The following is a 26,550-nucleotide window of genomic DNA, read 5'->3' as shown; positions in this document are numbered from 1 at the left end:
TGGTCGATATCCCCCTGGCTTACAATGCCATTATCGGAAGGCCTCTCCTGGCCGCCCTGAGGGCCACGGTGGATATCTCCGAATTATGCTTGACGTTGCCCTCTCCGCGTGGGAAGATCACCGTCCAGGGTGATCGTATGCTGGCCAAAAAGTTGCAGTGGGAGGCAACTCAACCTCGAACAACGCTCTACTTAGAGGACGGTCTGATGGACATGAGGGGTTACAATCCCGTGCCCATTGAACCAGTCGACGACTGTATCCTTGGGGATAGCAAGATAGTGAAAATGGGAACGAAACTCGCTTCCCCGTTGGCCGAGGAAATCAAGGCTGTCCTAACGGAGCATTCGGATGTGTTCGCCTGGTGCACCGAGGACATCACGGGGGTCGCACCTGAGAGAGCAATGCACAAGCTGAATATCGACCCCTCTGTCGAACCAATGAAGCAAAAGATGAGAGTGCAGGCGAAAGACAAGCAGGCGGCAGTAAAAGCAGAGATCGACAAACTCCTAGATGTAAAATTTATCCGCGAGGTCAACTATCCGGACTGGCTTTCTAACGTTGTACTTGTAAAGAAAGCCAGCGGAAAGTACCGTATGTGTGTAGATTTCACGAATGTCAATAAAGCTTGCCCCAAGGATTCTTATCCGCTGCCTAACATAGATCAACTCCTCGATCAAACGGCTGGTCGAAAGATCTTGTCTCAGTTTGACGCCATCGCCGGTTTCTAGCAGATCCCTTTGGACCCTGCCGACGCCGAAAAGACCTCTTTTATTACGCATGAAGGGACATATTGCTATAACGTCATGCCTTTCGGGTTAAAGAATGCAGGGGCCACGTACCAGCGTTTGGTAGATAGGATGTTCGCCCATCTCATCGGTAAGACAGTACAGGTGTACATCGACGACATGGTGGTCCTAAGCACCGAAGAGGGCGACCATTCGCGAGATTTAGCAGAAGTATTTAAAATCTTCAGAGCCTATAACCTCAAGCTGAACCCGGAAAAATGTTTCTTCGGAATTCGCAGTGGGAAATTTCTGGGTTGCGTGGTGTCAGAAAAAGGCATCGAGCCTAACCCCGCCAAAGTCGAAGCCATTTTAGCAATGGAGCCACCGCGTGACCTGCAAGGGGTGCAAAGGCTCAATGGAAGAATCATTGCTCTGGGACGTTTCATCTCCTGCTCGGCTCAGCGATGTCTCCCGTTCTATAAAGCAATCAAGAAAGAACACCCCTTTAGGTGGTCGACCGATTGCCAGGCCGCGTTCAACGCCATAAAAACTTTCCTCGCAACCGCCCCTTTGCTCTCGGTGCCGAAGCCAGAACGGGACATTCACTTATATTTCACCATCACAGATGAAACAGTAGGGGTCGTTTTAACTCAGGAGGAGGGGACAGAGCTTTTTCCGATTTACTTCCTGAGCAGAGTGCTGAAGGGAGCCGAAATCCGATACTCCGAGGTGGAAAAAGCCCTTTTCGCCATCACGCAAGCTTCAGAACGTCTGAGACCATATTTACAAGCGCACACGATCGTCGTCAGGACCAATTATCCGCTAAAAAAGGCCGTCCAAAGGCCAGAGGTTTCCGGGCGTATCACCAACTGGTCTGTTCGTCTCTCCCAGTTTGACGTCCGTTTTGAGCCCCGCACGACAATCAAGGCTCAGGCTTTATCCGATTTCATTATCGAGTTTACCGGCCGTGCTAGCACCGAACTTACGGCAATGCCAGCTCGCACGGACGATGTCTGGATGATGAGCATCGACGGGTCTTGCGCTTCCGGACGGGCAGGCGCCGGTATAGCTATTCAAGGACCCGGCAATCTCCACTTACGGCACGCCGTCCGATTGAATTTCCCGACCACCAATAATCAGGCCGAATATGAGGCTTTGATCGCCGCCCTTCGGCTATCGAAAACAATAGTCACTGGCCGGTTGACAATATGCTCGAACTCGAAGCTGGTCGTTAGCCATGTCAGCGGAGCTTATCAAGCAAAGGACCCAACGATGTGTCAATACCTGACCCTTGATCTGGTGTTAGTCCCACGAGAAGAGAACGAGGAGGCAGACGCTATCGCTGCTCTTGCAGCAGGCGAACAGTCTAGTGACCCGCTCACCTTGATCGAGGTTACGAGCGCCCCAGCTTTTCGCACCGAGAATTCACTACAGATCGACTCGGCAGACGCCGCGGCAGGAGGATGGAGAAGCCCAATTATCGGGTACCTTCGGGATGGGATGCTCCAAGCAGATCGGACAGCGGCATCCCTAGTGGTCCGGCGTTCTTGGCGTTATGCATTACAGGATGGCTTACTTTACCGCAAATCAGCCACGCATCCCTGGTTGCGTTGTATATCTGAGGAAGAGGGAGATCACTGTCCTAAGGAAATTCACCAGGGTGTATGTAGCTCGCATCAGGGAGCCCGAACAATTGCGAAGAAGGCCCGGCTCCAGGGGTTCTACTGGTAGACCATGGATTCCGACGCGACGCGCCTGGTCCGCAGTTGTCAGGCATGTCAACTACACGCCAATACCCATCACGCCCCGGCAGCCCCATTCAAAGGTATCATCACACCATGGCCATTCGCAGTATGGGGTATTGACCTGCTCGGCCCTTTCCCAATGGCTTTAGCGCAAAAGCGTTTCGTGGTTGTGGCAGTCGATCATTTTACCAAATGGATCGAAGCTGAAGCCCTTGCCAAGATAACCGCTGACAACATTATCAGTTTTCTCAAGCGAGCTATTATTTACCGTTTCGGGGTCCCCCACTCCTTCATCACTGACAATGGGAAGCAGTTCGACTGTAATTAGTTTCGCGACTTCTGCGCGGACTGGGGTATCAAAGGCCGATACACATCGGTAGCTCACCCTCAGAGCAACGGCCTCACGGAAGTAAGCAATCGAACGCTCCTTCGAGGGATGAAAGCACGGTTAACCGACCAGGACAGGGCATGGCCCGATCACATTGCGGCAATCTTATGGTCATACCGCACCACCCCGCATACGGGAACAGGACGTACCCCGTTTTTCCTCGCCTATGGGGCGGAAGCAATGCCACCATCTGAAGTCATTATTCGCTCCCCCCGACAGACCAGTTTTGAAGAGATCGACAACAGTGCAGAGCTCAGGGAAGCTGGCGACCGACTCGAAGAAGAGCGCCTTGATGCTCTGTTACATATCACGGCCCATAAGCAGAATATCGCGCGCTATCACGATAGAAGAATTCGCCCCCGCACTTTTCAGGTCGGGGACCTTGTGCTCAGAGACGCCGCAGCTGCGCAGTCCCCTTTAGCTTAAGGAAAGCTCGGCCAATCATGGGAGGGTCCGTACAAAATCGACACTGTTCTCCATAACGGAGCTTACAAAATTGCCTCTCTGGACGGATTGGTTTACGACAATAGCTGGAATGTCCAAACGTTAAAAAGATATTATCAATGACTTGTACGCAAATCATGTTTCACAATATTTTGGTTACATCGTCTATCAATCATTTGGTTAACGATTTTGGGTGAGCAGAACCCTATCGCGTTCTCCACCAACTAAGGCATTCCAATGCTAACCTTTAAGGCTCTTCGATAAATATCGAACGCCTCCTACATCGTCTACCTATCATTTGGTTAACGATTTTGGGCGAGCAGAACCCTATCACGGTCTCCGCCAACTAAGGCATTCAAATGCTAACCTTTAAGGCTCTTCAATAAATATCGAACGCCTCCTACATCGTCTAACTATCATTTGGTTAACGATTTTGGGCGAGCAGAACCCTATCACGTTCTCCGCCAACTAAGGCATTCAAATGCTAACCTTTAAGGCTCCTCGATAATATCGAACGCCTCCTACATCGTCTAACTATCATTGGGTTAACGATTTTGGGCGAGCAGAACCCTATCGCGTTCTCCGCCAACCAAGGCATTCAAATGCTAACCTTTAAGGCTCTTCGATAATATCGAACGCCTCCTACATCGTCTAACTATTATTTGGTTAACGATTTTGGGCGAGCAGAACCCTATCACGTTCTCCGCCAACTAAGCATTCAAATGCTAACCTTTAAGGCTCTTCGATAAATATCGAACGCCTCCTACATCGTCTACCTATCATTTGGTTAACGATTTTGGGCGAGCAGAACCCTATCACGGTCTCCGCCAACTAAACATTCAAATGCTAACCTTTAAGGCTCTTCGATAAATATCGAACGCCTCCTACATCGTCTAACTATCATTTGGTTAATGATTTTGGGCGAGCAGAACCCTATCGCATTCTCCGCCAAACAAGCATTCAAATGCTGACCTTTAAGGCTCTTCGATAAATATCGAACGCCTCCTACATCGTCTAACTATCATTTGGTTAACGATTTTGGGCGAACAAAACCCTATCGCGTTCTTCGCCAGCTAGGCATTCAAACGCTAACCTTCTGGCTCTTCGGTCATATCGAACGCCTAACACAAACGAGTTGGAATACGCCTAATCCAAGCATAACATAAAAAACTCTCAACTTTCAGGTCATCTCACATAAAAAGTGCATAGATTGAAATAAGCTGGCAAATTACAAAGACAACGATGATCTTACACCACAAACAAAGGCACTACTACATAGAGCCATTACAAAAACTCCTAGGGCTACACCAAACCGGATAAACAACACATTCAGATGGGTTTAGGACGATCAGGGTCCGGGATTGCCTCCTCATCCATCAAATCTTGATGCATCGCTCTCCAGTCCACGCATTCATCGGTATTATGGCCGTTTTGCCTATGATACAAACAGGCTTTTCCCACATGGGTCACATGATGGTTGGGGTTAGCAGGAACGGGACCTAGGCTACCCTGCCTCGCAAACTCCAGGAAAACCACGCTTCGCGGTTTGATGGGATCGACGAACGTCGGTCCATATGGACGCGTTGGCGAAGCATGACGCCCTACCCGACGGTACTCCACCTCATGGGGCAAGTTCATCACCCTTTCCATCTCATCGGCTAGAAGCCTTTTGATCCAGGAAGGATGCGGATTGAGCACCGGAGCGACGGTCTCATCGGGGAGGAGATACCCGATGCCCTCATGAGACCATATTTTCTTTTCTATTGTAGAAAGTGCGCTGACAACAACCTCACAGGAATCGGTGACATATCCGGTATAAGGAACGGAATTCTCACTCTCCACTTTCCTCCTTTGCGAGGCCCAGTCTCGGTTCATCCAGACAGGGGATGAGTACCTCACCTTCCTCTCCGCATCATTCTCCTCAGACGGGGGGCAATAAACATAGGGATGCGGCATCGCCGATATTGCCTTCTGCACCTCCAACACTCGGGCTGGATCGACGACATCCCGAAGCGACATTCTCCCAAAGAAATTATCTAAAGAAGGAAATGAAGGGGTGAAAGACGAGTTGCAAGTCCATACCGAAAAATCCGGCTCCTATTTATAGAACAACGAAGAAAAGACATGAAAGACATCACAATGAACTACAATCACATCAACAGGCAGAACATAATTAGGAGCAATACAATATCATAAAAAAGATTCAGATTGTACGAATCATCATTACATCTTGGAAAAACAAAATCAACAAAGTACAGACTGCCTACTGCTTCTTGAAACGAACACAAAACTCAACAGCCTTCGCCTGGGCAGCCTTATCATAGACATTCGGAGCAAAAATCACCTCCGAAGGAACGTTGTAACCCGCGGAATGAGCTGCGGTGATCAGCATCATGCGGTCCAGCTTTATGAGTTTCTCCTCGCGCTGACCAGTGAGAGCACGAAGATCAGCAGCTTCTTTGCGCGCAGCTTCCAGTTGTTGTTTGAGAGAGTCCTTCTCCTCGACCAGCGCTGCCACCCGTCCCGCTTTCTCCTTCAAAATCTCCGCTACTCGACGAGTCCACCCAACTGCCATCCTGAGCAACACCCTGTATGCACAAATCTCCTCGACATCTTGTTTCAACCTCTGAAAAAGCTCCACTCGACCAGCCGTCTCTACTTTCAGCTTCTCAGACAACACGGTAATCTCAGCCTCGTGACGATCCAGAAGCTCCCGCGCAGCCACCAACTTCTTATTTGCTTCCTCGAAATCACCGACAGATCTCCGCAAACCCTCCTCCATATCACGAAAAACTTGTTCGTCATTAACGCACATGTCGAAAACCCGGGTTGCGTTCTGGATAGCCTGCATATGGAAACAAAAATTAGAAGACAAAAAGCTTGCAAGAAATAAAACAAGGCTGAAAGTGCGAATATGAGAACCCACCACACCAAGGGCCGATAAGGTCTCCAGACCTAAGTTCATTTTTGAAGCCCCCTCCATCCGCTGATGCTCCCCGGGAACCCTGGCAACACGGGCCATCGCGCGCGCCAGATCGGAAGTCATCATATCTGAATGCACTGACAAGTTCATAACATAATCCCTGAACTTGGAAATTTTCATTTCCATCCTCTTTACCATTTTCGGATGATCCCCTACTCGATCCGGCACATCAGCGGACAGCTCGGTCCCGCCGTCAGAGCAGGGTTTCTTACCACCCTCGCTGGCCCCGGCAACATTTTCCCCAGCGGGCTCTTCCCCAGTCGCATATTCATCGACGGCTTTCCCCGTATCCCTCTTTCTTTTCCGAGCGAGCACCCCATGAGTCGGATTGCCACCTGCTTCTTCTTCAAGAGCGATCATCCCCACATTGCCCTCAGGTTCTTGGGCAACTGGATCAGCCACATGCTTTTCCTTTGGGACATCAACTACCCCGTCAACATCTTCCCGCGCATCGATAACCCCTCCCATGCTTTGCACCACTTGGTTCGCATCCTCGAGCGAGGAATACGAAACCAAGGAACCTGAAGCTCCTCCGAACGCCTCATCAGCGGTCTCCAGACCGACACTGAATTCGTTAGGGTCAAAATCCATACTAACACGAGGATCTCCTGGACCTGCACGCACAAGAAGGGGAAAGCATAAGATTTCCGAATAACAAACAACATATTACATACGACATAATTCACAAGGCAGAATAAGATCCCAGCCCCTCACCTACAACGGTAACATTTACGGAGATCGCCTCCAATTCCGCCAACTCCCCAGCTTTGAAGTTATAGCCCCACTTCCATTTCTCAAAATCCGCAGCCGACCACCCTCTGAGTTCGGCCATCCGCCATTTATTCCAAATGTAATAACCAGCGGCCAGAAAATGACGAACTAACTCATCTACGTCCTGCTTATGATCTTTGTCCGTCGGAAGACCTTTCAAATGCGTCACCAAATTCTCCTCGAATGGGAGCTTCGGTCGGGTTTTCAGCCACCGACTGGAGTCCATGGGGTCATCGTTCCACACAACCCGAAAAGGAAAATCCCCATCAAGCTTCCTCACCAAAAAGAAGCGGTGACGGTATTCGGACAATTTATCCTTCAACCCACCCATCACTTTGAATTTCTGGTGGGAGAACGTGACATGTTGAGATCTCTGCCCTTTGCTCGGTTTAAAAAACTCACGAAAGACTAGACCTGTTGCCCGATACCCGACAGATCGACATAGCGAATAGAAGGTGACCATCATTCTCCAGCCATTCGGATGTATTTGCCCAGGACACAAATCATATTCCTTCAATACCTCCACAAAAAAGGGCAGGAGCGGCAACCGCATCCCCAATTCTAATTGCTCTTCGTAAATGATGAGCTCATTTGCGCCACCCGCAGAATAGGCTCTATTCTCTTCGCCCAAAGCTACTAATTCATAGGGCTCTCCGAGTCGGTACACCGCAGATATCGCTGGCAGGTCTGCTGCGACGATTATACTATAGGCATCTTCGACCGAAAGGGACTCCGGCCTCTTAGGACGCTCGGCTCTCTCAAAACGCTTACCCTCGCTACCGGAAGTACCTGGAGATCGCGTCCACACTCTCTCACGCATTTCCTCATAAATCGCGGCAAGGGGCCGCTCTGTAGTAATCAAACCCTCCGGCACAACCACTACCACCTCTAGAACGCTGGCAGCAACGCCTCTGGCTGGACGATCGACGGTAGGCAGCGAGCGAACAATGGATTTCTTCCTTTTCTTCGCCGCACCGGCCACTGCGCTATCTCCACTATCCTTTTCAGCTCGCCTTTTTCGCGACACCGTTCGCGTCCGCGAAGAATCTCGCAGCGTGAAGTCACCAGGGGCAACCAGCGGCAGTCTGCTTAGGGCTCCCCGTGAAGAACCCTCTGACATAATACCCCCCCAGAAGTCGAAATAAAGCAAAGAAAAACGCAAAAACCAAGGCCAAGGGATTATACGACTAACCTTAGCAAAGATACGACAAACTCTGACGCAAAAAATCTCTCGACGAGCAACAGTTATCGGATAAACCGCCGGATGCTTAGCGCGCGAACAAGTAAAGACATGCTGACACGATCGCAGAAGGAAGAGACCACAGGAAATGAAAGCAGGCAGAATTTTTCTCAAACAGATTTGAAGAATGGAGTAAAAAGATTTTCTCTCTTCCCTCCTAGTATTTATAGCTGGGGGGGAAAAAGGCGCCGACACAGCTCATTTTGCAATAAATTCTTACGGCGCACGGGTGATTAAATTACAGGCGCAATCAATGCGGCGCTATAAATAAGAAACGCATGCAGTAATCCCAAAGGTTTTTTCCACATTAATCCGAAGCGTTATCCATGCGGGAAACAGACGCACTCCCTTATCTTCTCGCATCAAATACTCGATTTGGCTCTTCGACGAGGGGGACTAGTTGATTCGGGATATGAATCATGGGCCAGAAGGCCCAGGAGGGCCCAAGAGGCAGAAGGGCCCGGGGCCCAAGCACCCTCTATAAATACACAGCTCACATTGGAAGCTAGGGGCGGGTAACTCTCTCTATCATTTTACACATTTGGTTAGTAGATATTCTTGAGCCACTAATTGTCTTGCTCGTCGGAGTATCCGCAGGGACCCTTCCCGGCGCAGGGACGAGCCATCGGCAAGCCGGGCAGCATCACCGAAGGCCATGATCACTGTATTCGCATACCTGATTAAATAGTATTGTAGGAAAAGTTACATCTTTGAGAGAACCAGAATAAAGGCTAAAGAAAGGCATCTAATCGGAACGGAGATTCTTCGCATATTGAGATTAAGACATCATTTTATGGTTAGTACTAATAACAAAAGTATTGTAGGAAAAATAACATCTTCAACAAAAAGATTGGGAGAACCAGACTAAAGATTAAAGGAAGGCACGTAAACGTGACAGAGATTCTTTGCATATTGAGATTAAGTTTTCTTATCGATCTCTCTGACCACAACTACATTTCTTTACCAGTCTATGACCTTAGTTGTACTCAGCTTTTATATAAGGCCATTACCTATATTATAACATAAGAAGTAACAATGGAGAATATTCAAGTTCTCTAATCTATTCTATTTCTCCTATTCTCCTTCTCTATTCCTAATCCTAATTCTCCCAAATTCTTTTTTGTGTGAGTTTATAAAATATTTATTCTTTGACAAAGATTTGAGAGAACTAGAATAAAGGCTAAAGGAAGGCATCTAATCGGGACAGAGATTTTTCGCATATTGAGATTAATAAATAAGATATTTAGTAAATAACTAACTCATATATCGCTTCATTTTAAAATTTTAAGACTAAATAATTATTAAAAAAAAGAATCCTAAAACTAAACAATAACTAAGTGGAGAGAGAAAGATTGAGAAAGTGGAGAGAGAGAAACAAAATATTATCGCTTCTTTACACCGCGAAATTCAGTCCGGCAAAGAAAAGGCCGTCATTCTCTGTACATCGATAGAGTAAAGTCCAATCCGGCCATCTGTTTTGTGCTCTTGGCATTTAAAAAATCCAGCTCGACACATTATTTTTGAGTCACAATTTCGATTTTCAGGTATTTACTCAATTAATCTTAATCTTTTTCTCTGGTCGGCAAACTAGAATGGAACTCTGGAGTCGCCAGACGAAGGAGACTTTATACCTTCATTCATGGCCTTGATAAAGCTACCATCTCTTGATTTTTTCCTCCCATTAGTTTTCTGGTTTTTTTTTTTTTTTTTGCTATTGTTGGCTTCAATTGTGATGGACTCCTGCACTACAATTAAATTTAATAGATCTTCTTTTATCCCTTTCTAAGTCACCTTTTATTTTTCTTATTATAGAATAAAGCCACTGAATGACAATATTTGTTGGTGAAAAGTACCCTAGGCTAGGCTTAGAGTCCATTCTTGTTTTTTTTTGTTTTAATTTAATTCTTGGTGTAGAAAAGTAAGAATTTAAGAATTTTTAAAGTTTTTCCAATTCCTTGGTACTAATTATAAAACTACAGGTTTTAACCCAAGGTGCTTTACTTTATAATTGATTAAATTAGTTAAAAAGTTGGCATGAATGATATGTTATGGAGTGTATTTATGTTTATTCTTTTTGTTTCTAATACTTGTCTTTTTGGTGTTTAATTCAATATGTTTTTGTATCAGATAAACGATATCTACCACTCCTGCAAAATCATAGTTTTTTTATCGTTCAACCTCATTGTTTCGACTTCAGTTTCAATTCTCTATTTGTTTTTATTCAGTGGAAATCATATCAAAGAAGTCGATTTTGCTACAAGAAGATAATAATAAGACATTTATCCCTGACGTTGAAGATGAAATTAAACCAAAAATCGATCAATAATTTGATTCATTAGATGATGTGTACAAATTTTACAATGATTATGTACGTAATGCTGGATTTAGCGTCAAAAAAAGCAAGGAAAACAAGAAGGGAATAGTAACTTGGAAAAAAATGTATGTTTCAAAGAAGGGGAAACTAATGAGACATGGAGAAACAACAATGAAATTGAAGAAAGAGATCGAAAGAATATTCGAACAGGATGCGATGCAAAATTGACCGTAAGTCGTGATGGAAGTTTTTATGTTGTGAAGACTTTCACAAAGGAACACAATCATCCACCTACAACACTAAGCAGAGTTCATATATTATCATCACATCGTAAAATTTCAGAAGCTAAAAAGAATCTTATACAAGATCTCAAAAAGGTGGATATTCCATTATACCAACAATTTGGATTATTTGAAACACAGGCTGGTGGGCATGAAAATGTTGGTTGCATAAGGGATTTAAGGAATGCGGTCTGAGATGAGAGAGAAAAGGTCAAAGGACATGATGTAGACATTCTGTATGAGCATTTCAAAGCTGAACAAGAGAAGGATCCCAATTTCTTTTTTGAATTTGACACTGATGAAGACCAAAGGCTTGTTAGATGTTTCTAGGTCGATTCAATTGCAAGAAGAGCATATTCAAATTTTGGTGATGTGGTTGTATTTGATACGACATACAATACTAACCATTACAAGATGATTTTTGCTCCTTTTGTAGGCGTGAACCACCATGGGCAAACAACAGGTTTTGTGTGTGCATTTCTGAGTGATGAGAGTTTTGATTCATTTGTATGGTTGTTGAACACTTGGCTTAAGGCAATGCCTAATGGTCCTCCGCAAGTTATTATCACCGACCAAGCTCAAGCAATGACAAAGGCAATTGCTCATGTTTTGCCTACCACATTTCATAGGTATTGTATATGGCATATGTTAAAGAAATTTCCTGAAAAAACTAGTGTTGTTTTTATGAAAAACTACTATGGGTTCTTTAAGAAATGCATATGGGATTCGGAGTGTGAAGAAGAATTTGATAAGAGATGGTTTGAAGAATTGGAAAGAAGTGAACAAACAGGGAATGAATGGTTGAGAAAAATGTACGAGTTGCGTGAAAAATGGATTCCTGCATATGTCAAGAAATATTTTTCATCAGGGATGTCAAGCAGTCAAAGGGTTGAATCTGAACATGCATTCTTTAAGCGTTACTGCAGTAAAGAAAACAGTTTGATGGATTTTATCACACGTTTTAATAGGACACTTGCTCATCAGAGGCATGAAGAATTGGTTCAAGGGCATAAAGATTTGAATGAGACACCTGTTTTAAGATTAGGGATGCCAATGGAGTTCCAAATGGCTAATTTGTATACTAAAAAGTATTTTGGGTATTTTCAAATTCAGCTTCATGATAGTAATGGCTATATTGTTGATGTTCTACTGGAGGATGATGTTTATGGTGTTTACAAGACGAAAAGGGTGTTGGATAACAACCTTAGAATTCGAACGCTTCTATATGATAAAGTGTCAAACATATTGACCTGTAGTTGTAGAATGTTTGAGTTTGAAGGGATTCCTTGCAGACATATTTTGGCTTGTTTACGTGTGAAACAGATTATGAGTTTGTCAAAATAGTACATTTTGAGAAGATGGACAAGGTTTTCAAGAGTTCCTAAAGAAAAATATCAAGGCCAAGATGGCGGAGATAGTTCATTAATAATAAGATACAATAATATGTTCAAACTTGCTTCTAGCTTAATTGATGAGGCTGCTATTTCAGTTGAAGGTACTGAGATGGTAAAAAAATCATTCGAAGAGTTATTGGAGCAAGTTAAGGAATTAAATATTTCTATTGGGCAATCTTCTGCAGAAAGTTTCTTAGCTGAAACTTCACAAGAAAATCGTTATCTGGATCCTTTTCAAGTGAAGACTAAAGGAAGTGGAAAACGACTAATCTCATGGAGAGATAGGAAAGAAAAAGTCAGACACTGTTCTATATGTCGAAGTACTAAACATACTAAAAAATCATGCACATCAATTAGCTGCGTATGTATATACCTTTTAATTATGTGTGTTCATTTATACCTTTTTATTATGTTTGGTAAATTTACTCAATTTATACTATATTTGATAGGTCAAATGTTGTAGAAGCCGGGGTGGACAATTCATTTGTTGATGAATTATAACTTGTAAGTTGTTCCGTATGCATGACTTGGATTAAATTTATCAAATGGTGGTAGTGTTTTTAGTTAACAACGAAATTCATATATTTTTTTATTTTACAGTTTGACTTAACATAATGATACATGGATCTGGAAGTTTTTTTTTTTTTTTTTTATTGAAGATGAGATTGAAGAGGTGTTTCTACTGTAAAGAATGGGTTTTTTGGTGGGTTGAAGGATATAGAAGACCTGCAACATTAACTAATCCTACCATTCTAATTGCACCCAAAAGTAGGTCTATAGTGTCCATGTAAGGCATGTGGCTGGTGCCTTAGCCTGTATTTGTAGGATTATCTCAGGTTTGCAATTATGTTGATCAGATTGTGTTTTACTCCAAACAATGCCCTGAAAATATGCTTTCTTTCAAATTCAGTTTTAATGCAAACAATTCCCTGAAATTGATTGAGTTTTAGGATGAATAGAATTTTTTTCTTAAAAGACTCTGAACTTCTTATTGATTTTAGGATATACATATCATTCTAAATTATATGCTTCTTATTTTCCAATCTGTTACTAAGAATTTTACGACAAGCCTACAAACACCAAATTTACGGAAATATGTTATATAAATATAAATTAACAAGTATATAAATATTTTAGTCCACATAAAATGCTCCAAGTTAAACAATCTTTGAAGATTTTAGTCGCCTCTTTTCTGTTGTTTTTGATTCTCACATAATCCACGGAAAATGCCATTCAAGAGGTATGTGGAGATTTGGAGAGTGGCTCTGGTTAATTACGACAAAGTCTATGGGCAACTTGTCGTCATCGTCGATGTTATCGATCAAAACAGGGCACTTGTTGATGCTCCTGATATGGTAAGGAGTCAAATGAACTTCAAGAGGTTATCACAATTGACATCAAAAGGGTTCCTAAGAAGAAAACTATAATTGAAGCTATGGAGAAAGCTGATGTGAAGAACAAGTGGGAGAACAGTTCATGGGGAAGGAAACTCATTGTGTAGAAGAGAAGGGCTTCACTTAATGATTTTGATCGGTTAAAGCTAATGTTGGCCAAGATTGAGAGGGGAGGAATCATAAGGCAAGAACTTGCAAAACTAAAAAAGGAGGCAGCCTAGAATATGTTGGTGGATTTGGACTTTCAATTTTGTGCAAATTAGTTGTGGAAACCAATTAGCTTTGGCCTTGTTAGCCAATGTGTTAATTATATGTGATGGACCATTTTTTATTATCAGAAATCTATTGCTATTGAAGTGGTAAAAAAACAACCTTTGAATAAATAGGCTAATAAAAACACCAGCATCATAGGCATAAGCTTGAACATAATAAATACAAGCATAGCTATAATGCAATTTTCATGCTAGCTCTCACACTTGCCTTGAAGGCCCACCATGTAGGCATTTGCCTTCGGAGAACAATTAATACATAAACAAACAATGCAATACCTTAGACTCAATCACTTGAAACAATTAGTAAAGAAAATATATACACTTTAATATTAATTCATTTAATTTTGTAACATTGGGTATATCACTCAAAATTTAAATATAAATGCAACTAGAAAAACTTGTTAACTGCATATGTTTTGGCAATAAATATAAATGAAACTAGAAAGACTTGTCAACTAGCTCCAAACCACTTTTCTTCAACTGCTCCAAGTAACTCTGATTTGTAATCAGGAACTCATCAATTCAAAAACACAGGAAATACAATTCCTTTTGTTCATTTACCTACTTATTATAACCTTCAAATCAACTTCTTCCTCTAGCACAATCTACATTCTCAACATTCACTAATTCATCACCAATGCCAACATTTCTTTCCTATCTCCATCTAAGATCCTCTTACATGAAACTCCATGATCAATATTAAAATTGGGGTTCTAAACCAAAGATCTCTAGTATTGTTTATGAGACTATGGACATCATGGACAACATAAAAATAAACCAAAGTCTCTCTAGTATTGTTTATGAGACTATGGACATCATGGACAGCATAAAAATAAACCAAAGTCTCTCTAGTATTGTTTATGAGAATGGCATTTCTTTAAAAAAAATAAAAACCATTCAAATATTTAACAAGTAGAGAGAGATGAATTGTGTACCTTGAAATTCAATAATCTTTCTTCTACTTTTGTTTCCTTTCATTTTTTTTTCTCTTTTGATTTTCTGATCAATATTTTGCAGTGCTTTAGTCAATTTTTTTAAGCCTATATAGCGCTCGGGCTAGATTTGAGCAGCTCATTCCCCTTCAACGGAAGCTTTCTCATTAGCTCTTCCAATGAAAGTTTCTGGTCTCCTCTTCCGGTGTGAAATCGTTCTCGATTCTGAAGAGAACTCCGACTTTCTCCACAACCTAGTTCTTGATTTTTAATTGATCCTATTTATCACAGACTAGGCAAAAATCCAACCTTGGCTTCAACATGATGCTCTTCAAATCTTCATCCACCTCACTTTTCTCATACAGATTAGATCGAAAATGATAACATCTCAAATGTGGGAATCATATGCAGCAGCTCAATCGTGAATTTCGATAAGCTCCTTTTTCCTATATCAATATTTTAATAAATGCATAATTTGCAACAAAGTAATGCAAATACACAATTAAAACAAAAGAATAGATCATAATACGAATTCACACTAAAAACAACTCCATAATAAAACTTGTTATCAGTAAGTGATACCTGATCAAGAGCATGCTTATATAGAACTGAAGAAGATCATCTCTGAGTTTTAATTAGTGCATCATTATAGCCGAATTTCATCAGAAGAACAGCCTAAGTTGTTTCAATTCGCCCTTTATCTATGAAAAGAGCATGGAGAAATGGGAAAGGGTGATTCCTAGGTAATTGACGCATTTTTCATTTTCTTGTACAACTCTTGACACATCTACTATTTCAACAGGCTGCAATGGAGCATTTAAACACTTATCCTGTTTAAAGACAATTCTGGAAAAGGATAGTATAAAGATAATGGAAATTTAACAAAAAAAAAAAAAATATCACCTGAAATTCTTCAGAAATGGAAATAAGAATGCATGTCCATGAAATTCTAGAACTGGCTTTCTGAATACTAATTGAAGCAAAGTAGAGTCTGTTCTCTCTGGCTCTCTTAATTTTAGGAAATACAAATGGCTTTGCTTCTCTCCGTCTCTCTCTAAGATATCGATTTCTCCCTCTGAACTTGAAATTCCTGCAATAAGCACTGCATGATCAACATCAACATTATCTAATCCTCTAAAAAGTTTGAAAGGGTTCCAGCAAATTAAATAAAACAAAATCGGCTTGGCAACGTATTCCACTTATTACTATAATTGTACATAAAAGCACTCAAAATCATCTGTGTTATATTATATTGCCAAATCAACAAAACTAAATGGATTCAGATTTTGAAATGAAGCATATTATCAGCATCACTTGTATCGATTTTCAAACTTGAAATATGGGGAAAGAAGCATAAAAGCAAAATCATTGAGCTACAAGAGAGAGACAGAAATTAGGTTCAAAATAGAAACAATTAAAAAGAAGGAAGAAAGAGATGAGGAAACCTAAAGATCGAAAAGCAGTACAGATGATGAGCAGAGCAACAGTGTAGCGCTATGCAAATGGGTGTGCTTCTGTCTCTCTCCATTGCAGTTTTCTCACTCTAAAATCTCGATCTCTCTCTTCTTTCTCTGTCTATCTTCCCTAAAATTCTTCAGAAATAGAAGAAAAAATAACTAAATCACGAAGAAACTCTTCAATTAGCTCTTCTTACCTCATAATTCCAGGAAATAGGAATGGGTGCGATTCCCAGTCACTCTTCGTTATAATTTTCTATCTGCCTCTCTTCCTTTATTCCAGGGAATATTAATTTATTTTGTCGTAATGGTAAAAATTGAGAAGGTACGATAGTGAATGTTATCAGAACCGGACCGGACATCAAACCAAATTGATAACTGGATCATAGGTCACTTGGTCGGATCGGATAGTTCAGATTGGTCGAATCGGATGACATAATAAATAAATAAATAATATTTATATATATTAAATATATATAACCAAAACAAATTATAAACAATATTTGGTTTGTTATTTTTTGTTAATTTGAGTCTTAAATATATGACGAATAAATTAAGTTCAGAACAAATTGAAATATATCAACGTATTCTATGCCATGAGATCTTTTTAAAAATATATTATGAACTCAAAACGGAAGTGATGAATGAGAAATTGATGCTCAAAGTAAACGACTTAAAATGGTTTGGAAGAGGATAAAAGGAAATTAAGCATTCACATCCCACGTAGGAAAGAAATGAGAAACTTCACTAGTTTATAAGTAAATGATGTTTACAAGCCTTTAACTAATTACTAGAGAAAATGCTCTCTCACGCACAGGGGTGCAATTGATTAACTGTCGGGTTAGGGGCGCACCTGCACGACGTGGGCGATGCGAATGACGCATCGTAATAAGGTCCCTTAACTTGGCAACTTTTGCTCGTTTTTCCCCTTTATTTAATTCTTTCAAAGCTCCATTTTATATTTTTCCCACCCAGCAGATTCATTTTAATTTTGCGCCTAAAATTTACAAAACAGGCCACCCAATTCATTTCAACAGCCCGCCCAAATTTTTAAAATTTTCCGCCTAACTCTTGAGACCCGGGGTCACCCCGATTCCCGACCGGACTGCCGGGTCCCGGGTCAATCCCGGGTCTCGCCGGTTTTTTGAACATTCAAAAAATGGGCAGGCTCGGACCGACTTTGTCACGTCCGTGTCTAAATTTCTAGAATTTATATCTAGATATTGGTATATATTATATAATTATGGGGTATGTGATTTTTATTTGGTGTTATAGGAAAAATTTGGAGTTAATTCGATAGGTTTAGGTGTAAATTAAAAGTTTAGGGTAAGTTTTAAAATATTATATAAAGATGAAGGACCAAAATGGATATTTGTTAAATTTGGGATATAAATCCCAAATTGTTCCAGAACGTGTCGAGCTCATCTCCTTTTCTTTCTTTTTCTTTTCTTTTCTGTGTCTTTTTCTTTTATCCGTTCTTCGCCGTTCTTCGACCGTTTCTCCACCGTTTCTTTGATTTACGGAGATTCGACTGTCCAAATCACTTGAAACTTAAACTATAGCATCCTTAGGTATAGATCTAAATCCTAACCGAAGAGTTTTTGAGTTTCGGAAGCGTTTGAAGGGAAAACGTCTTAGACTGATTTAGCGGAGAATTGAACGGGTGTATTTTCTTCAATTCATAGCTAAGGTAAGTAACTATCAACTATATTTTGAGTTTTATGTATATAGATATATATATATATATATATATATATATATATATACATATAATCAAAGAATTTCCAGAAATTGATATTTTAGGGTTATGCCGGAATTTTATAAAATTGAGGTTTTTCACAATCTTGCTTTTTATTGTGACATTATAGTTCAAATGAACTATTGACTATGTTTAAATGTGAATTACAGATTTTACTGGGTTATATTGATTTGAGGTTTCGTTGGTTGATTAATTTTGGAAATTTTATTTGATTAAGGATTGATATTTGGGAGAATTGAACACTTGTGAACTTGATTATGATCAAGTGAAGTATATACATATATGTTTTTGGTTTCAATCTATATATATATATATATATGGAATTAAATGTTTGGTATCCATTGAGAGTAGTCCGGTATGGTGGATTTAATTTTAAAGACCATATTTAGTGAGAAATATGGCATGTGTACACAGTCTGAAGACCTATTGGGTATGGCAGAGAAGTGTTGGGTAAGACCATATGGGATAGGCAATGTTAAGAGACGTCTCGTATATGTGTTGTGATTTGTGACTGAAAATATAAGGGGATGAACTCAAACATGGATACAATATTTTATGTTTTTGGTTTAATACCTTGATTCTATTATGAACTTAAGTTTTGAGTATATTCTACAAGGTTTTGATTAAATCCTTTATAAATGTATATATATGTAGTTATGTTAAGTAAAGTTGATTTTTATAGCTGATAGTTTCTTATTGAGATTTTTGTCTCATGTTTTCCAAATGTTTTTAATGTTTTGTTTTAGGCGAAGAAGTGCAAGGTACCGAGAGGGGTACTCGATCCTAGGGCGAGGTTCGGTTACAGCTACGAGGTGCAAGTCATCTCTAGGGTATTGCATCCATTTTGTTCATGTACATATATGTGGATAGTATAAGGACACTTGTATAACTTGTTTTTGTTAGTGTCCTTTTGTTTGATATGTATTGTCTACACACACACACACACACACACATATATATATATATATATATATATATATATATATATATATATAATTAGCTGAAGTTGAGAATTTGTGGAGTAGTGTGATATGGGTTATGAGTAAGTCATAACTTGTCTATATAGGTGATGCTGGAAAATCAGATTCGTACCTGAACCCTGTGATACATTTTTCGACCAGATATAGGCCGAATCTGTCATGGAGTCCTAAATGAAAGTTCTTTATTTTTATCTTACGTTTCCAGGGGTTTTTGAATCGTCTTAATCGAACTCCGTATGAAAAAGTTATGCTGGAAATGACATATGTTGGTTATTTTAGCTTTAAACCAGAATTTGGTTTTTGCTTTGATTTTTCTTCTTATTTGAGAGATACTGCTACTGGTTTATATAATAAGTCAGTGGTAATGTATCACCATCTTATCTGATCTTATTTTAGGTCGGGTTTGACAGACTTCCTCGCTGGTTCCCGGTTCGACCGGTTGGACCGATCGGTCCGGTCCGAACCTGATAACATTGACAATAATCGTATAACTATTATCAGCCATTGGATTATAGAGGCGAAAATCCAATAGTAAATGACCAAATATCCTGTGGTCAGTGAGGTTCATGGATCGGAACTGTGAGATTAAGACATCATGTTATGGTTAATACTAATAACAAAAGTACTGTAGGAAAAGTAACACCTTCAACAAAAAGATTGAGAGAACCAGATTAAAGGTTAAAGGAAGGCACGTAAACGTGACGAAGATTCTTCGCATATTGAGATTAAGACAGACCAGTTGTTACATCATCACAATTATATTTTTTTATCGATCTCTGACCACAACTGCATTTCCTTATCAGTCTATGACCTTAGTTATACTCAGCTGTTATATAAAGTCATACCTATATCATAACATAAAAAATAACAATTGAGAATATTCAAGTTCTCTAACCTATTCTATTTCTCCTATTCTCCTTCTCTATTCTTCTATTTCTAATCCTAATTCTCTCAAATTCTTTTTCGTGTGAGTTAATAAAATATTTTTTTATTTACAATAATAATAATAATAAAATTTATCAGTAAGTAACCATCAATTTTGTGTTAATAATTTTTTTACATTAATTTTTCTTTTTATTGGAATATCTACTTTTAAGATGATTTGAACTTTTTATATTTATTTCTTTTATCTATTTATTTTATTTTGATTTTTTTTATAATTATTATTACTTACTAAGCTAATTTTATAAAATATTGTATTTCTTTCGATTTCGATCATTAAAGAACTAAACAACTTCAAAGAGAATGAGATTCTGATTCCAGATTGAACCAACATAATAAATAAATGAATAGTCATTCCGATTCTGATTCTACAACATTCCGATTTCGATTCCATTTTTTATTTAAACCAAACATCTCCTAATTTAGAATTCAAACAATACAGCATGAGAATATCAACACTCCACATAAACTCTTGGTGTATAGTTTCTAACTATCAAACCCATAGTATACCTTACCCTATCATTCAAAAACTATGCGTATCACAATTTAACTTAGTGTGAGCATAAACTTTTCCGACCTTAGTGGTGAAATTTAGTTCCCTTTGTTCACCATGTTGCAGGTGGATCCCACGTTGTGTCATACGAGATCACGGTTTGAAAGCCTAGACTTTTGTAATTTTTAAAGTTTTTTTATGACATGGTTGATCGATTGTGTATCATGGTTGATTGCCCACAGATGAGCCAGATGCCACGTGATTAAATGAAATCATTTCCCTGAACATGCCATAGCCGATCGGTTATGTCATCAGTTGTGGGATTTTTCCCACAACTCCCTAAATTCAAGGCACTCTCTTGACAGTTGAAGAGAGAGAGAGTAATGCATGAATTATAGAAGGGATTTAGGGTTCAAAACTCCAGGATCAGAACTCAGAAGGTAGAGAGAGAGCTAAAAATTTACGGAGCTTTTGGAGAGAGAAAGTGAGAAAACACAGTATTTTTTGTTGATTATACCCGGGGAAAACACCAAATCAATGGTAGAATCATTTGTAATAGGCAAAGAAAGATTTCTAGTCATCAGATTGGAACCATTTCATTTTTTTGTAATCCAATTTGACCAAATCAAGTTACTGTTCGTGGGTTTCGGATGCCGGTTCCTACTCGATTGTGTTCGTGAGTCTACCTCTTTTACAAGATAGCTCAAATCTCGAAAGGTAACTCTTGGAAGGGTTTCAAAGCCTCCCTTTTGATGTTTAGGTGTGTTTAGATTCATCTTTATTCGCTGTAATTTTTGAAAATTGGATAATAAAGTCACTTCTTTCCATTTAGTTCGGGTCTAGGTTGTAGTTGTTGTTTGCGATAAATTTCAATTCCAACAAATTAAAATATCCATTTAAATGCTTAACACGTAACTTTCAGTTAATTATGGGATAAATGGTTGTTTAGGAATAAAACTAATTCACTAGAATAAATGCATATGGGATGCGGTTTGAATACCATGCTGATGTGCTAGAACCAACTCATCTGATTGAGTTCTATTTTATCGAGTCCGATGTCGTAGTATAAATCCGTAAGACGGGTCCTAATGTCCTGCGGCTAACATTTATATTTGTCTAGGACTAGAACAAATGTATAGGATTTTTTATGTGAATCATGATGTAATTTATAATTCTGCATTTATTTATCGCTTTCTGCAAATTGTGCAGTGAATGTATATAAAACTGAAAACGGATTAGATTATAGTTGGTATTTTAACAGAAGTCAATTGTATAAGTTTATTAATAAAATCCTTGTCATGTGATAATTCGCGAACCAATCTATAAAGAGATGACATTATGTGAGTGCATATGTCATCTATTTGGTTTTATATTCTCAGACATTAATCCCGGGTGGCGACTCGGCTAAGTTGCATTAGCCTAAAAAATGATAAAAAGGCTAATAAAAAAGTGGCACAACCCATAACAAAATAATAAGCATGCAACGGTAAGACAATGTTAAGTGACAATGTACTTTGCATTTAAAACCGACCTTCTTCCCGAAAGAAAAAGTTCTAATGCTCACAATGGCGACTTTGCTGGGGATAAGTAAAATGAAATATACATACTAAGGGTCTGACAATTAATGAAAATACATGACTTCTTGTTAAAATATTATTGTTGCATTGTACCACTACACTTGCACGTTGGTACAATTGTCCCGATTAGCCCCGTTTTACAGGTCTGTACATTCTTTATGCTCCTAAAGCCTTGGGTGTGCATATGTGCAAAACACTAATTAGATGTACCCCTACAAATAGCAAAAACTCCTAAACGAGGAGAATCGTAGGTAAGTATATTGTGATTTGAGAGCGTTTTTGTACCCCAAGCCAGGTTAGTCTCAAGCGCATATAAGTAGCCATGGTAATATCCCATAGGATACTAAAACATTGCAATGGTTACATTGAGAGGCGGGTTTATTTGTCCCATGTTGACGAATAAATTAAGCCAATTTCTAGGAACAGAGGAATTCTTGAACTAATACGCTTATGGAGGAGTAAGGTTGGAGGAGAGTGGTCTTAAATTTCATGCTATGTGATTGCTAACACCGTTTGTTCGTTTCTTTTTTCCTTTTATTACACATCAATTGAGTTAAAATAAATCATTTAAGTTATACCATGTAGAGTGTTGCATGCTAACCAAATGCTTATAGGCATCAGGGTTTATAGACTCAGGACATGTATTTATTTTTGTCCAAACGTGAGAAAAGAGTCGACCCAATTTAGAGTCACTTATATACCATCAGGAGGCATACCACTTATGTCGTGATGTATCTTATGTGTCTTTACCATGTTTTATACACTTGTGAGACATACCACCTATGTCATGATGCACCTCTTACGTCTTTTAAAAAGCACACCCCGAGTGCCTTCAGTATAGTCATGTATAGTAAGACATATCAAGTATGTCACCACATCCTATATACCGCGTTCGTATTTCTAAAATATGTAGTTATGTTGCTCGTGCATTGAGTCTAGGTTAACCTTTGACACATACCTTATATGTTGTTATCACGTCTTACTTGTACCTTATGTCTCATTAAGACATACCAAGTATGTCGCCATATCGCACATAATACGTAACTATTTCCAAAAATATGTCGTTATGATGTTCGTGTCATGAGTATAAGTTGACCTTTGACACATACCTCATATGTCATTATCGCGTCTTACTTGTACCTCAAATCAGTAAGACTTACCAAGTATGTCGTCATCCATACATAAAGCACAAGTATTTCCAAAATATGTTGTTATGATGTTCGTGTCAGAAGTCCAAGTTAACCTTTGACACATACCCCATATGTCATCATCACGTCCTATTTGCACTTTGAGTCACATTAAGACATACCAAGTATGTCATCATGTCACACGTAATGCACCAATATTTCCAAGATATGTCCTTATGATGTCTATGTCTCGAATATAAGTCAACCTTTGACACATACCATGTATGTCGTTGTCACGTCCGACTTATGTCTCGAACCATAATGTGACATACCAAGTATGTGACCACATGCTCTTGAAGTCTTTCAAATACATTGTCATGTTGTTACCCATTTACCCGGATGGAAAAGTGTACCTAACTATGTTGTTACACTGTTAATTTGTCAATCACAATCCAGTCAATCCACAAATGCGTCCGTATGCATGCATCGCCAAATCTCATTGAGGTCACTCGTGTTTGGATTGGCTCGTTCTCAAATGGTATGTTGTGTCAAGCATCATTTTTCATCACACATCTCATAAATCGTGCATAATAGAGGTCATAGGCATCAACTAATGTGTGTTACATGTTTTAGGTGCTTCTAGTGCCTCCATATGGTCTCGTACTGCAGAAGGCTGGTTAGTGATGCGTGGTTCGTCTAGCTGTGTTTACGGATGTAGTGTGATATGAGTGTGCTATGGGACTATAGATGTGGTCTTTCTAATTGCTCTAAATTCACTAGACGTCACTACTTAGGGGCAAGTGTACCCCATCGTATCAAGTAATAATCCGGTTAAGACCGGGTATCGAATCCACGGGATTAATAATTACAAGTATTAGACGACTCGGTTTCGTATGTTATTTAAGCGGTAATTACTTTGGGGTTAAGTAAGACTCAACTACACACTATTCCTCGATATTGGCGACACATATTTATGTAGCTAAAACTCTATGAAGTGGGATGAATATGATAAGTCATAACCATGATAAATAAGGATTCTAAATGTATACGGATAATAGTTTACTCTTGCAAAGACGACTAAGTGTAGTAGAACCGACCCGTGAAGTACTTAGACTACGTGGTTCCTAGTCAAGGCGTGTCTAATGCAGGGGAATTAGAAACTAGGGCCCGTAAGTTCCGTGGCTTGTCAATTCCTACGGTTTCCGGTTTGTCACTTTCGGTAAGGCAACACCTATATAACTCCCTAAAGATAGCCCGAATGGCGGCGGTAATCGCGTTCTCCTACACAATAATCAATTATCAATATCAAAACAAGCAATAAACATTAACACATAAAGGGAAATAGAGATTATAAATCATAAATTATAAATATGGAAAGTGATTAGATGAAATACAACCAAGCCTAGTACATAGGAAGAGTACAAGCTAATTAGCAAGTAAAAAAGGAGAATCCGCCTTTGGAACTAGCTAACCGGACTCAAAGCCGTCTCCTAGGTCGTGGAGGTGGAACTCTCGAGCTTAGTGACGAATGGTGGAACGGAGCGTCAATGGAATGCCGGAACAACGAACAAGCTCTCGAGGGGGGGAGAGTTTAACTTACAAAATCTGAATCTAAATTACAAAGAAAGAAAAGAGTATAGTGTAGCTCTCTAGTATGTAGTTGGTGTTAAATGAAGTTCAAGAGCTTCTTATTTATAGACATCAAGCAAGGGCAAGTTTGTAATTTCACAAAGCAAAAGTATGGAGCAACATTATTTGGTGCAGAAATCCCATGATACGCCCCGCGTAAATTGGTCTACGCCCCACGTAAATGCCCATTCCGTCAGAAATCTCCTGCATGTGGACCAATTCGTTGTCTTGTTGTCTCAAGCACGCCCTGCGTAAGGGATTATACGCCCCGCGTGTTTGAGTCTCTGGAGTTTTATTGCTTGAATTGGTACTTTTACGCCGTGCGTAGCTGAAGTACGCCCCACGTAAAAGAGTCTCTGATCTTTTTATGTTGAAGAACTGCCTTTTACGCCCCGCGTATATGGTGGTACGCCCCGCGTAAGGAGAGTTGACTCTGGGAGACAATGCAGTCTGACTTTCAGGATTAGGCCAATTATTGCCGACATGTGTCATACGCCCCGCGTAAAGTGGTATACGCCCCGCGTAGGGGATTATACGCCCCGCGTATGGAGTGGATTTTTGCTCCTTTCTCGTACCTGAAATACAAAACTTGAGAGCCGAGTTAGCTTAACGTTTTTATTTCCTAAACTAATAAAAAACGAGGAAAATAAACTGAAAGTACGAGATTTATTTTTATTTCTTTATTTTATCAAAACACTTTATTTTTGTAATTAAACTTATTTATTTTATCTAAAATCAACCCGTAAATCACGCTAAAAGATAGGGGTAAAATACCCCTACCAAACCTCCTCGGACTTTAAAGTTTTACTTGTCCTCAAGTAAAAGAAATCGAAAGATAAGGGATTGAGAAAATTAGGAAACAAACCGAAGGTTGGTTTTGCCAAGTGCGTGATTTCAAAGTTATGGTTTTGTGCAAAGGTTCCGGTAAGTACCTACGTAAACAATTGAGTACGAGACTTGTCTGAAACCTCTATGATCAAGATTTAATAGGCAATATTAACGGGGGTTGATTATCTTTTGAGAACCCGATAGTACCTCACCAAGGGATTTCGCTCTTACGCTCAATTTTAGGTGGGTCGGTGTTTTTTTACTCTTCTTTGCACTTACTCGAGACCATGTTGAATTTGCATTTTTATCCGGGTTTTTCCTCCTAAAATATGGTTAGACAATATTAAAAATGAACCCGGAGGGGGGTTGTAATGTGGGTGGCTTCTTTAGTGGTTAGTTTAAAGAAACTCGAGTTCAAAAATACCGTTTTGTGATTGCACCGTATCATTGCTTATTTCGGCCTTGGCGAATTTTACAAGACGTACTTCAAAATTGCTCGGGTGGAGCTTTGAGAATGCCTTATTATTTATTGTATCCTTTGTTTTGATAGAGCCACAAAAACAACATTTTGAGAGCTAATGGTGCTCATTTGCTAAGGCCGTGACTTATTTCGGGTAATTCGGGTGCAACTTGATTATGTCGGTAATTGGACAAGAGGAAAAGGGTTAAATGTTAAGAGGGTATTAACAAAAAAAGTTGGTTAATAGGCTTGAGGGGGTTTCCTAATGTTTAATGAAAACGAGAAAAATAAATTAAGAAAAATTAGCCTAAGTGGGTTCGGTTTATCATCTATTGCCTTTTTACCACAATAAGTGTACTTAACCCGGTATTAGATGCAAATTCTATGAGTCGAGTGAAGTCAAAGTTCTCGAAAA

The 26,550-nt window shown here is 39.7% G+C and overlaps 1 pseudogene; it reads left to right on the top strand.

The window, feature by feature from the left end:
• The first annotated feature begins 13,511 nt into the window (after positions 1-13,511).
• LOC136228869 (large ribosomal subunit protein eL14y-like) lies at positions 13,512-14,071 on the top strand (annotated as a pseudogene).
• The last annotated feature ends 12,479 nt before the right edge of the window (positions 14,072-26,550 follow it).

This window comes from Euphorbia lathyris, chromosome 1, assembly GCF_963576675.1.
Source record: "Euphorbia lathyris chromosome 1, ddEupLath1.1, whole genome shotgun sequence".
Taxonomy (NCBI): Eukaryota; Viridiplantae; Streptophyta; class Magnoliopsida; order Malpighiales; family Euphorbiaceae; genus Euphorbia; species Euphorbia lathyris.
The sequence above is the reverse complement of the archived record's forward strand: the minus strand, read 5'-3'. Positions and strand labels throughout refer to the sequence as shown.